The sequence below is a fragment of the Falco peregrinus genome, chromosome Z, assembly GCF_023634155.1.
Source record: "Falco peregrinus isolate bFalPer1 chromosome Z, bFalPer1.pri, whole genome shotgun sequence".
In the NCBI taxonomy this organism is placed as follows: Eukaryota; Metazoa; Chordata; class Aves; order Falconiformes; family Falconidae; genus Falco; species Falco peregrinus.
In genome coordinates this window covers 65,955,840-65,961,595 of record NC_073739.1, presented here as the reverse complement: position 1 = coordinate 65,961,595, position 5,756 = coordinate 65,955,840, and the positions used below count along the sequence as shown (strand labels likewise).

Here is a 5,756-nt window from a genome sequence, read left to right as displayed (position 1 = left end):
TCACGTGCACCTCCGCCGCCCCGGCCGCAGAGCCCCGGCGCCCCCGCCCCGCCCCGCCCCTGAGAGCCTCCCGCCCCCCCCGCCCCCCCCCCGCCCCCCGCCCCCCCCCGCGGGCACCTGCACTCGCGCGCTGCGGGAAAGTCGCGCTCCTATTGGCTGGCGGGAGAGACACGTGACGGCCCAGCGGCTGCACGTGGCGGTGGCGCTATAAAGGCCTCAGTGAGGGGCGCCATTTTCTTTTAATAGGAGAGCTTAGGTAGTGGGAGGGAGGGTTAGATGTGGGCTATTACCTCATGGACTCGAGAGGTTTGTACCCCAGGAGGACTCTCAGCCAGCTGAGAGGGAGTGGCAGCAAAGACAGTGAGTACTGGGATAGGCAGGCTTAATGGTGTCCTCTGTGCAGGCACCACAGGACTTGATGGGGATAGGCAGGGGGCTGCTGCTGATGTGTTTTGTCTCCTGCAAGCAGATCACAGCATGAGCCAAGAGGACTGGAGTAGAAAGGACAACAAGTTATCCCAAATCTTCCCACCCACTGAGCAGGTACAGGATGGCTACTGTTGGGCTGTTGTGTGTTTTTATCTCTTCCTCCTACTGTTATCCCAAGTCTGGGTTCTTTAGCTGGTGTGCAAGAGCTGATCCACACACAGAATTGAGATACACATTTATTGCATGTCTGTGCAGAGATGGGTGCTAGGCAGGACAACAGCTACAGTTAGGTCAGGATGTAGTGGTACATTTAAATTGTTAAGCTGCAGACAGTTTAATGGTCTAGAGTTTGGCAGCAGTTGAGAAGAATTCTTAAAAATACAGTTCTGGAATTTATAGCTGAACTTGAGTGATGTGAGGTATCTACTGTCAGGCCTAGTTCTGAGCTAAACCTTGTGTAGAAGTTGCTCCTATTTGAGTTTTGCTGTTTTTTTTATATAGCAGTAAAATGCTTTGGTGTGAAATGAAGGATAAGATACAGGAGTGTAATGAGAGATAGCCAAAGAGTAATGTTTTGCTGCTTTTGATGTTGACTTAATATTGCTATTACAAGAAACTGCAGGAAGCTTGAGAATTTATAATGATTCTTTGTTGGCATTGGTCTTGATGGGCATTTAAATTCAGCCTTGAGGAACAAGGAGGAAGAGGAGATGCAAATGGCTTGTGCAGGTGGATAAGGGTAAAAGTGAGGTTGCAAAAAGAAGAAATTACAGCATATACTTGCAGAATAGTAGTTTTAAGAGTTGGGGCTTAATTTCCTGTAGTGTTGCTACCACATGGAGAAGTGTAAAAGCTGTAGTAGTAATTAAAAAAGCACAGTCTTGAAGTAAAAGGTTTGGTAGTCCTCTGATGCTCCTCAGTCATCTGCTGTTCTGGTGTACTAGCACACAGCAGGCTTGCATTAAACAGGAGAAAGCTAAACATGGCATTTGCTGGAAATAAAGCTAACTGTAAAATGTGCAAATCAGGTGCTGTTCTGACTTGTTTCAAATGAAGTATCTGAATTCTTGAACAAATGAACATGTACTGACATATTCTGGGTATTTCGTCTTAAGATGATCTGTAAGCATCCTTTAGTCAAACCCTAGAAATGCAGTTACGAAGCTGATGAAAACAGGCTTTTGTTCACTATACAGTCTGAAAGATTGGAAAAGAGAAATAATTCAAAAGACTGGTATAGTTTTGAATGGTTAATGTTTCTTGTATTCAAGGCTTAAAATGTTTGTTGGCTAGGTGACAAAGCTGATGCATCTCTAAATCAGTGACAGCATGCAAGATAAACTTACACAGTTGACACGTGGAGTTAAGTATAATGTGGTTTCAGTGATGTTCAGATGCGAATGGTATGCCATTTGGTATGCTGAAGCATCTGAAAGACTGCCTTTCAGGAGGTGGAGAAGGCAATTTCTTCGAAGTGCAAGATTTAACAATGACATTTGTATTTTGCTCAGCCGGGGATTAACATGATGTTGTGCCTTTTTTGTTTTTGTAGGATTGGTTCTGTGAAAAGCCAGATGGCCCTTTGTCTGACTTCAGTCTAAGGATAAGCTCATTTGGTATGTGAAAAGCACTTTTGATTTTACTGACATTTGGGGGAGTTGATCTCTTGAACAGGTTAGTAGATTTAAGAAAACTGTAGTATTATCACTATGATGTTTTCATGTATCCCCTGTGGAGTAAGCAATATCAAATTATAAGGGTGACATGATGAGTAGACTTACCTTTTGACCCTCAGTGTTTCATTTACGGCAGTTAGGTATTCATACAACTTCTGATGAGTCAGTAGGTATTACCTCATAAGCATTTCTAAAACAGGCTGTGCTAAACATGAACAGCATTGAAAATAAATGTTATACGTGATATTGAGAGGTTTTAGCAAGGTCCTGTCTGACAGTTGTGTTGAAAATAAAGGTCATATGAACAGAAACTTCAATCCATTTAAAAATAAACAAAGAAAAAACAAGACAAAACATTGATATTTGGTATCATGTTACTGTAAGGCTCTCTTGGTTTAATGAAGATGATGCCTTTATAGACTGGAACAGAAATTTTTAGATACAGAACTTTCAAGCAGTTTAGATATAGAAGTTTTACATATGCCAAGTCAGGGTTGCTGCTGAAGGCAGTTTGCCCCAGGCTTTGCTTTGTGTGACTCTGCAATAGTCAGATCAGGAAACAGATTTTTCTGAGTACTGACTGTGGCATGAGGCAGTCAGGTGTTCTCAGTAGTCTCTGAAATCAGGAATGGTCTTTAAGACTGCTTGAGGATATTGTAACTTTAAGTTCAGTGTGAGGTAGAAATTTTGAGCTTGTGTCATTTAGTTGATCAGACTGTGGAAGAACAACGTGAACTTTATTTTAACATATTGTGGTTAGTTCAAATTGTTGCTGTCATATAATCCTAGAACAGCCTGGTCTGGAAGGGGGCTTGAAAGATCATCTGGCCCAACCTTTTGTAGTGAAGGAGTCCTAGATGAGATTATCTAGCACCTGCTCCAGTGCCATCTTGAAAATCTCCAGTGATGGCAACTCCACCATATTCCTGGGGAGGCTGTTACAGTGAATGATTGTACTCGCTGTGAAAAAATTGTCCTTCTATTGAGATGAAACCTCTGCCATGTGCAACTTGTACCTGCTGCCCTTTGTCTTCTCCATGTGGTTCTGTGAAAAGAGAGGGTGTGTCCTCTTTGTAGCTACCTTTCAAGTACTGGACTACTGTGATGAGGTCATCCCTGAGTCTTCACTTCTCAGGAGAAAAGACCTAACTCCCTCCACCTTTCCTTATAGGGCAGATTCTCTGTACATTTGTAACTGCTTGCGTGTTTATTAGTGATTAGAATATGGCAGTATGTTAATTGCTGGTGTATCTCTCAGCTGCCTTTTAATGTACAGCTGAAAGGCAGACTTCTCCAATTTCTTGTCCCCAAGATGCTGGGAAATTAGTAAGGGTGAAAACGAGACACCACTTGTGCCGCTTGAATTCAGCAGAATTTGGACAGTTAAAGAAAGTAGATCGTTCAGAGATTAGGCTTTACATTTGTGTTGGAAGAGCAGAAATGTTTTATGAGGTCTCCAGGTTGCTAAGTTCAGTAATGGTTTGACACAGAACAAAGAGGAAGAGCAGCGCTTGTGAAGAGAGCTTGAATTGCAAGTCAGGTGGAAGTGAGTCTTGGTACTTCATGTGTTGTTTGTGCCAGCTCTTTCTGAATAGGTGTCAGCTTTGGTTGCTAACTTTTCTGTTACATATTGCAAGTAAAGGAAATAGTCCTCACCCCTGTAAAGTCCATCTGTTGTGGCAAACAGTAAAAATAGTACTTTAAATAGTTGGTAAGGTGTTTGTATTTGCTGCTTGTTACGTTGAACATAAATATCAGTATATTTTATACTGACTTCAGTCTTCCAGGTGAGCAGGAGCTCTGGGCATTGTTCAGACTATGAAAGCAGCAGTTTAACATTTTTGTTTAGCATTGAATGAGCAAAGTTTCCTAACTGACTTGCTGATATACCTAATGTTGTCTGTCATTTTTTTTTTCCCCCCCCTTTGAGAAGCTCTTGTGTACAGATGAGCTCTTTAACTAATGTGTTTGTCTTGTTGTGGAATGTGCTGGTCCCTGGTGTTTGGTTTTTTAGGGGATAGCCATGCCATTAGGTTAAGCAGCTTTAACTTGGAAGGAAGGCACTTGAAAGTCAGTTTCTGTGATGTACCATATACTTGAACATCCTGAAATTTTGTGGGTCTCATGGTTTTTTTCAGTTTTTGTATCTTTATGATGGTTCCTGATGTATTGTGATCTTGACACTGATACTGCAGAGTAGGGAGTTTTGGTTTTGTATAATCACTCGGGTAGGAAGACAGCTCTGAAGATTGGCTGGTCCAAATCCTTGCTAGAGTAGGGTTAACTATAACATGCTGCTCAGGACCTTGTCCAGCTGAGTTTCTAATTTCTCCAGGGTTGGAGACTATACAAGCTCTCTGGGCCACTTGCCTGTTATTTAACCACCCTCAGAATAAGATTTTCCTTATGGCAGAACAGGATTTCCTGTATTTCAATTTGTACCCATTGCCTCTTGTCCTCTTGTTGTATATCAGTGAAAAGAATCTGACTCTGTTGCCTTTGGTCACTTCTGTTAAGAGGTAAGATCCTTTTTGTAGGGGGACAAAGACAGTGAGTTGTTTCACATTGATAATGTGCAGCTGTGGCCTTTGATGTGCAGCTGTGGTCCTGCAGCAAAGTAGTTAAATAGCTTTGAGGAAGTGTGGGGGAAAATCTAGATAAAGCAGAGACAAGGATGAGGAGAGGCTGGCTGGAAGAAGAGCACCGGATGAAGAGAGAACCCAGATGCAGCAGAGTAGCCTGTGGTGGGCAGCAGCTGGTTGCATGGACAGTAGAGTTTGACCAATGGTAAAGCTTTTGACAGTGTGTGTACAGAGTGTAAACTTACGGAAGCTGTGGCTAGCTAATAGTAAAGGTCCTTGCTTCACCGTCCTTGCAAAGTAGTGCTATTGTACGCCACACCTTTTAACTTTCTTGTCTCCAGGCACAGCAGTTCCAGCTCTCAGCCTCTTTATGTATGACAGATGTGCCAGTCTTTTCATTATCTTTATAGTCCTTGGCTGAATTCACTCCAGTATGTCAGTGTCTGTTTTGTACTGGACAGCCTAGAACTGGATGGAGCACTCTAGATAGGGTGTTACTGGTGGGGAAGGACCACTTGCCCCCAGCTGCTGGCAACAGTCTTCCTAAGGTACCCTAGAAGGCTGTTGGCTTTTACTGCAAGGTCACATGGCTGGCTTACGTTCAGTTTGCTGTCTACCACAGACTTTGGGTTTTTCTTTGCAAAGATGCTTTCCACCTAGTTTGCCCCAGTGTGTACTGGGGCCTGGGGCTACTTCTCTGCAGGTACAGGGTTTTTGCATTTCTCTTTGTTGAACTTAAAGGTTGTTGCCCACCTGTGTCTTTAGCATGTTCTGAGTTCTCAGAGTGAAACAACCCTGTGTTATGTCCTGTTTTTGTATGTCTGCAAGCTTGCTGAAGGTGCGTTCTGTCCCATCATCTGGATCATGAATGAAGGTGATAAACTGTGTTGGACCCAGTATTGATCAGTGGGGTACTCTACAAGTGATCAGTCTCCAGCTGGAGTTTGTGTTGCTGCTGCTGACCCTTGGAGCCCAGTGGTTCAGCCTACTTTAAGTCCTCCTTCCTGAACAGTTATGTAGGCTGTACTTTATTGGTTTCTATGTGAAGATGTTACTTTTCCAGGTACTG

General features: G+C 43.1%; 1 long non-coding RNA gene across 1 annotated transcript; it reads left to right on the top strand.

Moving 5' to 3' along the window:
* The first annotated feature begins 265 nt into the window (after nt 1-265).
* LOC129782738 (uncharacterized) lies at nt 266-2,056 on the top strand. The gene is made up of 3 exons (XR_008744801.1): nt 266-360; nt 470-543; nt 1,982-2,056. It is a non-coding gene; the product is annotated as an uncharacterized LOC129782738 (long non-coding RNA).
* The last annotated feature ends 3,700 nt before the right edge of the window (nt 2,057-5,756 follow it).